This window comes from Mustela nivalis (assembly GCF_964662115.1).
Source record: "Mustela nivalis genome assembly, contig: HAP1_SCAFFOLD_1008, whole genome shotgun sequence".
Classification (NCBI taxonomy): domain Eukaryota; kingdom Metazoa; phylum Chordata; class Mammalia; order Carnivora; family Mustelidae; genus Mustela; species Mustela nivalis.
In genome coordinates, this window is record NW_028135656.1 from 51113 (window position 1) to 60812 (window position 9700).

General features: G+C 42.1%; 1 pseudogene across 1 annotated transcript; it reads right to left on the reverse strand.

The window, feature by feature from the left end:
- Positions 1-7781: 7781 nt before the first annotated feature.
- LOC309857640 (H/ACA ribonucleoprotein complex subunit 3 pseudogene) lies at positions 7782-8136 on the reverse strand (annotated as a pseudogene). The gene has a single exon. The product of its transcript is annotated as an H/ACA ribonucleoprotein complex subunit 3 pseudogene (transcript).
- Between the last annotated feature and the right edge of the window lie 1564 nt (positions 8137-9700).

Here is a 9700-nt window from a genome sequence, read left to right on the forward strand (position 1 = left end):
ATGAGGTGGTACCTCATTGTGGTTTTGATATGTATTTCCCTGATGCTGAGCAACTAAAAAAAAAAAAAAAGATAATTGATAAGACAAGTTGGTTAAAAAAAAATAGGAAAGAATGTGAGCAGGCTGGAGACTAAAAAAAAGCCATGCACTAGATTTAAGGTATATTTTGATCTATTAGAAGAAACTGTATCCCTGAAGAAAGAAAAGCCTATATGTATACAAAAAGTAAGGTTAAATACAACGAAGGGATAGAATATAACAATGAAAATTTAAAAAGATTTTTAAAAAAGGTATAGATAAGATAGAATAGTTAAAAAGTTTAAAATAGGAAAGAGGAACAATTTTACAACCTGAATAAGAAGAAAATAAAATGAAAAATATTTAACTTTGAAAGATTAAAGAATCATGGAGGAAAATCCATGAATTCTATGTGTTGCATTCCAGAGTTCTGCAGTTCTCAGTGATCTGTTAACATGGTCTTGGCTGGATTTTCTTGCTGATCTTCTGGGGGAGGGGCCTGTAGCCAGGATTCTCAAATATCTTTGCCCAAGCCGGAATTGCACTGCCTTTGCCAGGGGCCAGGCTAACTAATCTGCACAATTTTGGTCTCGGGAGATTTTGTTCCCCGAATGCTTTCTGTAGAGCTCTGGAGGACAGGAATAATGATACCAGTCTCCCAATCTCTGGCTGGAGGAACCAAGAGCTCAGGGTCCCACTCCTCAGTGCGCCCTGCGAGAAAAGCAGTCAATCTCTCATATCTCTCTGGTCTCCAACCTGTGTCCAAGCATTTCTATCTCTGGCGCAGGGCTTTGTTTGGAGTCTCCAAACCCAGCAGATTCCTGCCATCCTGTTCCTCCCAGAAGAGGAAGGTGAGTCTCTCTGGGTCAGCGACTTGTGGGGTCCATGCTCTTTGAGATCACAGTTTAAGGTAACCCCAAGCTGAGAGCCCCCTCCTTGGCTTCATCTCTGCTGCCAGCTTCCCTGCTCTGATACCTTGGAGCTCTGCCACACTCAGACACCCCTGTTCTTTCTGTGACCACACTGTTCCTGCGAGGGCTCTAACTCCTGCTTAACCTCTGGAGTGAGGTCCCTCAGTGGAGCCAACTTCTAAAAGTTCTGATTTGTGCTCTGTTGCTCCACCGTTTGTTGGGAGCCAGCCCCTCCCCCCACAGTCTACCTTCCTGTATATTGCCTCAGATTCACTTCTCCATACATCCTAACTTGCAGAAAGTGGTTGCTCTTCTGTTCCTAGAATTGTTGCTCTTCTTCTCTTCGATCTCCTGTTGAGTTTGTAGGTGTTCAGAATGGTATGATAACTATCTAACTGAACTCCTGGGACCTGATGATTTTAGGTCTCCTCCTCCGCTGTCATCTTGTTTCTTCTCCCTCTATACACCCTTATACTCTCTAGTTTTAATCACGTTTGTTCTTTTTTTTAATGGCTGAAAAATATTCCATTTTATATATACCACATCTTCTTTATCCATTCCTCTATCAATGGTCACTTGGGTTGCTTCCATATCTTGGCTATTGTTAAGTAATTCTGCAGTAAATATAAGGGTGCATGGTCCCTTTGAATTAGTGTTTTTGTAATCTTTGGTTAAAAACTCAGTAGTGCAAAAACAAAAACAAGAACAACCCCCACCCCCACCCCCACCCCCCCCCAAAAAAAACCCAAGTAGCGCAATTACTAGATTGTGGGGTATTTCTATTTTTCACTTTTTGAGGAACCTCCATAGTGTTTTCCACAGTGGCTGTACCAGTTTGAATTCCTACCACCAACATTGCAAGACTTCCTTTTTTTCCACATCCTCACCACTCCTGATATCTGGTGTTTTTTATTTTAGCCATTCTGACAGGTATGAGGTGATATCTCATTGTAGTTTTGATTCACATTTCCCTGATGATATAGGATAATGAGCATCTTTTCAAATGTGTGTGTTGATCATCTGTAAGTCTTCTTTGGACAAATGTCTGTGTCTTCTGCACATTTTAAAATTGGATTATTCATTTTGTGTGTGTTCAGCTTTGTAATTTCTTTATAGATTTTGGATTCTAACTCTTTATTACATATGTCAACCCTTTATCAGGTGTGTTATTTGTAAATTTCTCCTATTCCATAGTTTGCCATTTAGTTTTGTTGATTGTTTCTGTCACTGCACAAATGCTTTTTCTTTTGATGTAGTTTATTTTTGCTTTTGTTTCCTTTGTTTCAGGGACCTATCTAGAAAAAACGTTGCTATAGCCAATGCCAGAGGAATTATTGTCTTTGTTCTTTTCTATGATTTTTGTGGTTTCGGGTCTCACATTTAGGTCTTTAATCCATTTTGAATTTGAATTTATTTTGTGTATGTTGAAAGAAAGTAGTCTAATTTCATTCTTTTGCATGTTGCTGTCCAGTTTTGGACACCATTTGTTGAAAGGACTTTTACCCATGGGTATTCTTTCCTGATTTGTCAGAGATAATTTAATTGGCCATATAATTGTGGGTTTATTTCTGTGTTTTCTACTCTGTTCAGTTGATCTCTGTGTCTATATTTGTGCCAATACCATACTGTTTGGATCACTACAGCTTTGTAATATAACTTGCATTTCAGAATTGTGATGCCTCCAGATTGGCTTTCCTTTTTCAAGGTTGCTTTAGCTATTTGAGGTCTTTTGTGATCCCATACAAATTGTAAACCTGTTTGTTCTGGTTCTGTGAAAAATCATATTGTGGGTTTTTTTGATAGGATCGTATTAAATGTGTAGATTGTTTTGGGTATCAAAGGAATTTTAACAATATTTCTTTTTCCAATCCATGAGCATGGACTGTCTTTCCATTTCTTTGTGTCATCCTCAATTTCTTTCATCAGTTTTTTTTATAGTTTTCAGAGTACAAGCTTTTCATCTCGTTGGTTTATTTCTAGGTATCTTATTATTTTCATTGCATTCATGAATGGAATGTTTTTTAAAAAATTTCTCTTTCGGTTGCTTCTTTTTTGGTATATAGAGATAGAACAGATTATGTTGCATTAATTTTGTATCCTGCAACTTTACTGAATTTGTTTATCAGTGCTAGCAGCTTTGTGGGGAGTCTTTTTGTTTTTCTTTTTTCTTTTTTTTTTTTATTGTTGCTACAATAATCTTGTAGAAGATTTAATGAAACAGGGAAATACAGTATATGACATTGTTTAAATAAATAACATATAAAATACATACAGATTATTTGTTTTTGTTTTTTTGTTTTTTGGTTTTTTGGTTTTTGTTTGTTTGTTTGTTTGTTTGTTTTCAGGCGCAGAGCCCCACTGTGTAGGATTATTATAACTGGCCTGCAAACAGTGACACGGTAGCAACCTGCCTGCTTTGTCCATGGGGGCTCCTCCCAGGCTTGTGCTTGTATACCAAGTTCATTCTTCACCAGCCAGCAGGGTCTAGAGTCCATCCTACTGCCCTTAGCTTGCCTAGATATAGGGCATCTCCAGGCAGGCCCCCCTCCAGCTGGGCTCCTGACACCTCGACTATCCCCCTAAGCCGGGACCCCAAGGCTGCTCATCACACACTCAGGCCCCTGCCTTGGGCTGCAGGGAGGAGAGTCCAGAGCAGCCTCCGTCTGACTCTCCAATGGGTTTGCCATCCCTCCTCTGGGAGGACAGACCCCAGAACTCTCTCTCCTCTGGGGTCTCCGAGGTGGTCCCAGAACGACAGAGAAAACAGCCATCCAGAGAAGGCAAGGGGTCAAATATAACCCTCGGCAGCCATGGATTTAGAGTTTTCATAAATCAGTTCATCAGGATTCCAGATCGGTGCCTCACTTGCTGAAGAAACTGAGTAAAAGCAGAACTGAGCCAGCACCCCCCTTCCGGAAGCCCCCTGAGAGATGGTGCGGGAAAGGATACTGAAGCTCCTGTCGGTGACAGCCAGGTGCCAGAGGTTGATGCGCAGGTCATCCGCCGACATGTACGTCTCACAGTCGCTGTTGACGGAGATGGAGTTGATGTGGTAGGTGTGGCCGTTGGCGAAGACCCTCCTTGGGCTCACCTCCACCATCAGATCCATGGGCTTCAGCACAGGCACCTGCAGTGACGTCACCGTGGACAAGTCCTTAAGCTTCCCTTCTTCAACTTTCAGGTTATATCCCTCAGGCCTTTTATCTCGTTCCGTGATCTTCCATAGTTTGATAGTTTTATCGTTGGTGGACAGCAGGGAGTGGGCGGCATTGTGCTGCGGAAGCCACTTGATCTTGTTGATTTTCTCCTCTATCTCCAGACTCTTGAGATAATCGAACTCAGGCTCATGGCTCTGGAAGGTGCTGTAGACGTCATACTCGCCTTGGCTGTGAGGCGCATTTTTACTCTCCGGTTCCCGCTGGAAGATGACCACACGGCCACCCTTGTCGCCTGTGGCCAGCAGCTCTCCGGTATGGTTGAACTCAACAGTAAGATGATATCGGCTTCAGTCACATAGCTGTGGTCCCGCAGGAAGCTGTGGTTAATTTTCCGCGTGTCCGTGTTCTCGCCCATTGAAGGCCGTGCCGGTGCCCTGGGCATGCCCCGCCGCTGCACACCGATGCAATCCGCAGAGGTCGCGCCGGGCGCGCGGGCCATGCTGCCGCAGCCTAGCAGGGGCGCGGCCGCCAGGGCCCCGGGGGCCGGGCATCGCGGCTGGGGGCGGCCTGGGACGGGCGGGGCGACCGGGGCGGGCGCCGCGGTCAGGCGAGCGCGCGGCGGGCGGCGGCGGCCGCGGGTGGGGGCGGGCCAGGGCCCGGGCGCTCATCCCGGCCGGTGCGCGCTGCGTCGTGCGCCTGGCAGCAGCGGGCGGCGGCGGCCGAGGCGGCGGGGGCAGTGGCGGCCTGGTGCCCGGGCGCCTGGCTGCGCGGCGGCGGGAGGGTACCCCGCGGCGCTGCGCCCACCGAGCCAGGGCCGAGCCGGGCTGCGCGGGCTGGGGCCGCCGCCGCCGCCGCCGCCGCCGCCGCTGCTCCGCAGGCCCCTCCCTCGCGCCGCCCGCTCCTCCCCATCCAGATTATTTGTTATCTTATGATCCTAATGATATATTTTAAATATATTGACCCACAAGATCTGTTACTTCAGGAATATATATTTGGAAGTTCTCACATTTTTAAATATTACAGTGGCATATACTTTCCCCAAATTCAATTTTTTTAAATATAATTTTTTATTTTTTATAAGCATATAATTTATCCCCAGGGGTACAGGTCTGTGAATCACCAGGTTTACACACTTCACAGCACTCACCAAAGCACATACCCTCCCCAAAGTCCATAATCCCACCCCCTTCTCCCAAAGCCCCTCCCCCCAGCAACCCTCAGTTTGTTGTGTGAGATTAAGAGTCACTTATGGTTTGTCTCCCTCCCAATCCCATCTTCTTTCATTTATTCTTCTCGTACCCACTTAAGCCCCCATGTTGCAACACCACTTCCTCATATCAGGGAGATCATATGATAGTTGTCTTTCTCCGCCTGACTTATTTCGCTAAGCATGATACGCTCTAGTTCCATCCATGTTGTCGCAAATGGCAAGATTTCATTTCTTTTGATGGCTGCATAGTATTCCATTGTGTATATATACCACATCTTCTTGATCCATTCATCTGTTGATGGACATCTAGGTTCTTTCCATAGTTTGGCTATTGTGGACATTGCTGCTATAAACATTCGAGTACACGTGCCCCTTTGGATCACTACCTTTGTATCCTTAGGTTAAATACCCAATAGTGCAATTGCTGGGTCTTTTTGTTTTTCTACATACAGTATCATGCCATCTCCAAATAGTGAATGTTTTACTTTTCCCTTACCAGTTTGGATACCTTCTATATGTTTTTGTTGTCTGATTGCTGTAGGTAGAACTTCCAGTAATATGAAGAATAAAGGTGGTGAATGGACATCCTTGTCTTGTTTCATAGCTTGCCTTTTGCTTTTGTTGTGGTTTTCTCTGCTGCATAGAGCTTTTTCTTTTTTAATTTTTTAGAAAAGATTTTTTTTAAGTAATCTCTATACCCAAAATGAGGCTCAAACCTACAAACCCAAGATCAAGAGTTGCATGCTTTACTGACCAAGCCAGCAAAGCACCCTTGCATAGAGTTTTTTAGTGTGATGCTGTCCCATACATGTATTTTTCATTCATTGCCTTTGTTTTTGGTATTAAAAAAAAAGTCATTGCCAAGACATTAAAGAGTATATAAAATATACTTCTTATATTTTCTTCATGAATTTTGTTGTTTAAGGTCTTACCTTCAAGTCCTCAATATATTTTGAATTGATTTTTGTGTACTATGAAAGGAGTCTAGTTTCATTCTTTTGCATGTGGATATATAGTTTCCCAAGTTTAATTTTTTAAGAGACCATTTTTCCCTATTTTATATTCTTGATGTTTTGTCAAAAGTTAGTTGACTTTAACTGTATGGGCTTATTTCTAGGATCTCTTTTCTATTTACTTAAATGCCTGCTTTTATGAACAATACTACACTGTGTGATTACTATAGCTTTATTACTACATATAGTTTAAAATCAGAAAGTATGATGTCTCCAGCTTTGTTCTTTCTCTTGATTGCTTTGGCTATTCACAATCTTTTCACCTCCTTAGTTAAATATATTTTTAAGAATTTTCTTGTGTTTGATGTTATTGTTAATGGATTTTTAATTTCTTTTTCAGGTAATTTGTTGTTATTGTATAGAAACACTACTGATATCAGTATGTTGATATTGTATCCTGCAACTTTCCTGAATTTGTTAATTACATCTAACAGTTTTTTGGTGGAATGTTTAGGATTTTCCATATATAAAATCAAGTCATCTGCAAATAGACAGAACTTACTTTTTCCTTCTGATTTAGAAAACTTTTAGTTTTTTTTTTTCCTTGCCAGATTGCACTGAGTTGGTGTGGTAAGAGTGGGCATCCTTGTCTTGTTCCTGATATTAGAGGAAAAGCTGTTAAGCTTTTGTCATTCAGTATGAAATATGGGTGCTTATCCAGTATGGCTTTTATTATTATGTTGTGGTATGTTTCTTTATCTAGTTTGTTGAGGGCGTTTATCATGAATGGATGTGGAATTCTGTCAATAGCTTTTTATGAATCTACTGAGATTATCATATGATTTTTATCTTTTATTCTATTATAGATGTTATATATTATTATTATTATGTCCTTCTTCTTATGATTGTTCTTATTATTATGTTTTTTATTGATTTGTATATATTGAACCAACCCTGTATCACAAGGATGTATCCTGCCTGATCATAGTGTATGGTACTTTTATTGTGATTTGAATTTTGTTTGCTAATATTTATTGTGAATTTTTCATCTATGTTCAGAGAAGATATTGGTCTGTGGCTTTTTGTTTTGTTTTGTTTTGTTTTCCCTTGTAGTGTCTCTTTTTTAAAAAGATTTTATTTATTTATTTGACAGAGAGAGATCACAAGTAGGCAGAGAGGAAGGCAGAGAGAGAGGAGGGGAAGCAGGTTCCCCGCTGAGCAGAGCGCCCAATGCGGGGCTCGATCCCAGAACCCCCGGACCATGACCTGAGCCGAAGACAGAGGCTTTAACCCACTGAGCCACCCAGGCACCCACCTTGTAGTGTCTTTATCTGGCTTTGGTATCAGGACAATGCTGGCCATGGAAAATGAATTTGGGAGTGTTCTTTCCTCTTCAGTTTTTTGGAAGAGTTTGATAAGGATTGATGTTAATGCTTCTTTAATTTTTTTTAGCTTTTTCAAATCATTTTAATAACCTAGCAGTGATTCAAATTAGGGAAAGAAAATTCAAACTTGTTTCCTTAAGAGGGAGGCTACCATAACTGCTCTGCACAAGCACGATCAAGGGAAACGATGAAACCGGATTCCAAACAGCAAGGGTGGTAAGAAGGCTTCAAGGCTCACAGTTTGAAGAGCTTGGTTTGGGAAAGTCTCTGAGGGGTAGCAGAAGAAACGTGAAGCTTAAGAGACCCTCAGAGGACAGGGCGCTGTTGCTGGGTCATGAGCACCTTGAAGCATTTCTTGATGGTGATTCGGTGTCAAGAATATTTGTCATCTGGGGAGAACAGAGCAGGATGCGCCGAGCAGGTCTGTTGTCTCACAGGGTCAAGCTTCTTCAGAGTATAGACTTGGTCTCCCTGCTCATTGAGGTACTACTGGAGAAACATGACAACGCTGAAAGGAGATGTTCCCAATGCTTCTTTAATGTTTGGTAGAATTCAACCAATATAATTATCTGGTGCTGGTCTTCTTGTCATTGAGAGGTTTTTGATTAATGATTCAGTGTCTTTATTCATTCTTGGTGTGTTCATATTTTCTATTTCTTCATGATTCAGTCTTTATAGGTTATATGTTTCTATGAATTTATATATTTCTTTTTGGTTTCCAATTATTGCCATATAATGGTTCATAGTAATCTGTTACGATATTTGTATAGTTGTGGTGTCAGTTATGTCTCCTTTTTCATTCTGATTTTATTTAATTGTTTTTTTCTGTTTGAGTAGAGTTACCACAATGTTCCATTAGTTTCAGGTGTACAATGTCATTCAATTTCTCTATACGTTATGCTATGCTCACCACAAATGTCGCTACCATGTTTTTTTTAAACCACTCAAAAAAGAAAAGATTATTTATTTATTTGAGAGAGAGAGAGAGAGAGAGAGAGAACCCAAGCCAAGAGAAAGGGGCAGAGGGAGAGAGGGAGGGAGATTCCCTGCTGAGAAGGGACCCAATGCAGGTCTCAGTCCCAGGACCCTGAGATCATGATCTGAGGTGAAGACAGAGGCTTAACTGATCAAGTCACTTATAGGTAGGTACTTATTGACTATACACTGTTTGTAAAGCATTGTTTTAGTAGTCGTACTTTTTTTAAGATTTTATTTATTTATTTGACAGATAGAGATCACAAGTAGGCAGAGAGGCAGGCAGAGAGAGAGAGAGAGAGGAGGAAGCAGGCTCCCTGCTGAGCAGAACGCCCAATGCAAGACTCAATCCCAGGACCCTGGAATCATGAACGGAGTCGAAGGCAGAGGCTTTAACCCACTGAGCCACCTAGGTACCCCAGTAGTTGTACTTTTAATCACAGCCCTGCACGTTTAGATCTTAGTATAAACTGGAACAATTCTTCCCAATTATTGAAGAAGTCATTTTTTTCTTCTTATAAAAGGAAGTGTGTTAGGAACAACTTGAGCCAAAGAAGAAATATATATATATATATGTAAGGACCTATTTAGAAACTGTCCCTGCTCCCCTTCCCCTAGGGGATTTACTTGGAGACTAGTCCCAGAAACCAGCTTCAGGTAACAAAGCCCAGATACAAAGGTGGGTCAGGTGGAGACATCGATCAGTGGGGGGTGGGGGGATACATATTGTCTCCCTGGTTACCAAGGAGTAGGGGCCCTGCCCTTTGGGAGCCTTTTTGGCGCTAGTCTCAATCAAGGTGTAATAGGCTGGTTCAAATGTCTACTAGGGTAAATTGTAACTCAGTTGGTCACCTAGCATCATTGTGGAGTTTCCTGTGTGTGTTACAATCTCATTGGCCACCTGTGCGTGGCCAAGCCTGACCGCATGGCCTTTGCCCTTAAAAGCTAGTCTGTGAAACAGAGAAGTGTTGCCCTCTTGTAAGAGGTGCGTCCCGAATGTTCGGTTAGCTTTTTGATGCTTGGCGCGAAATAAAGCTTTGCTTGATCTTCGCTTTGTATCAGTTTCGCTCCTTTAATCATGGACCCATTA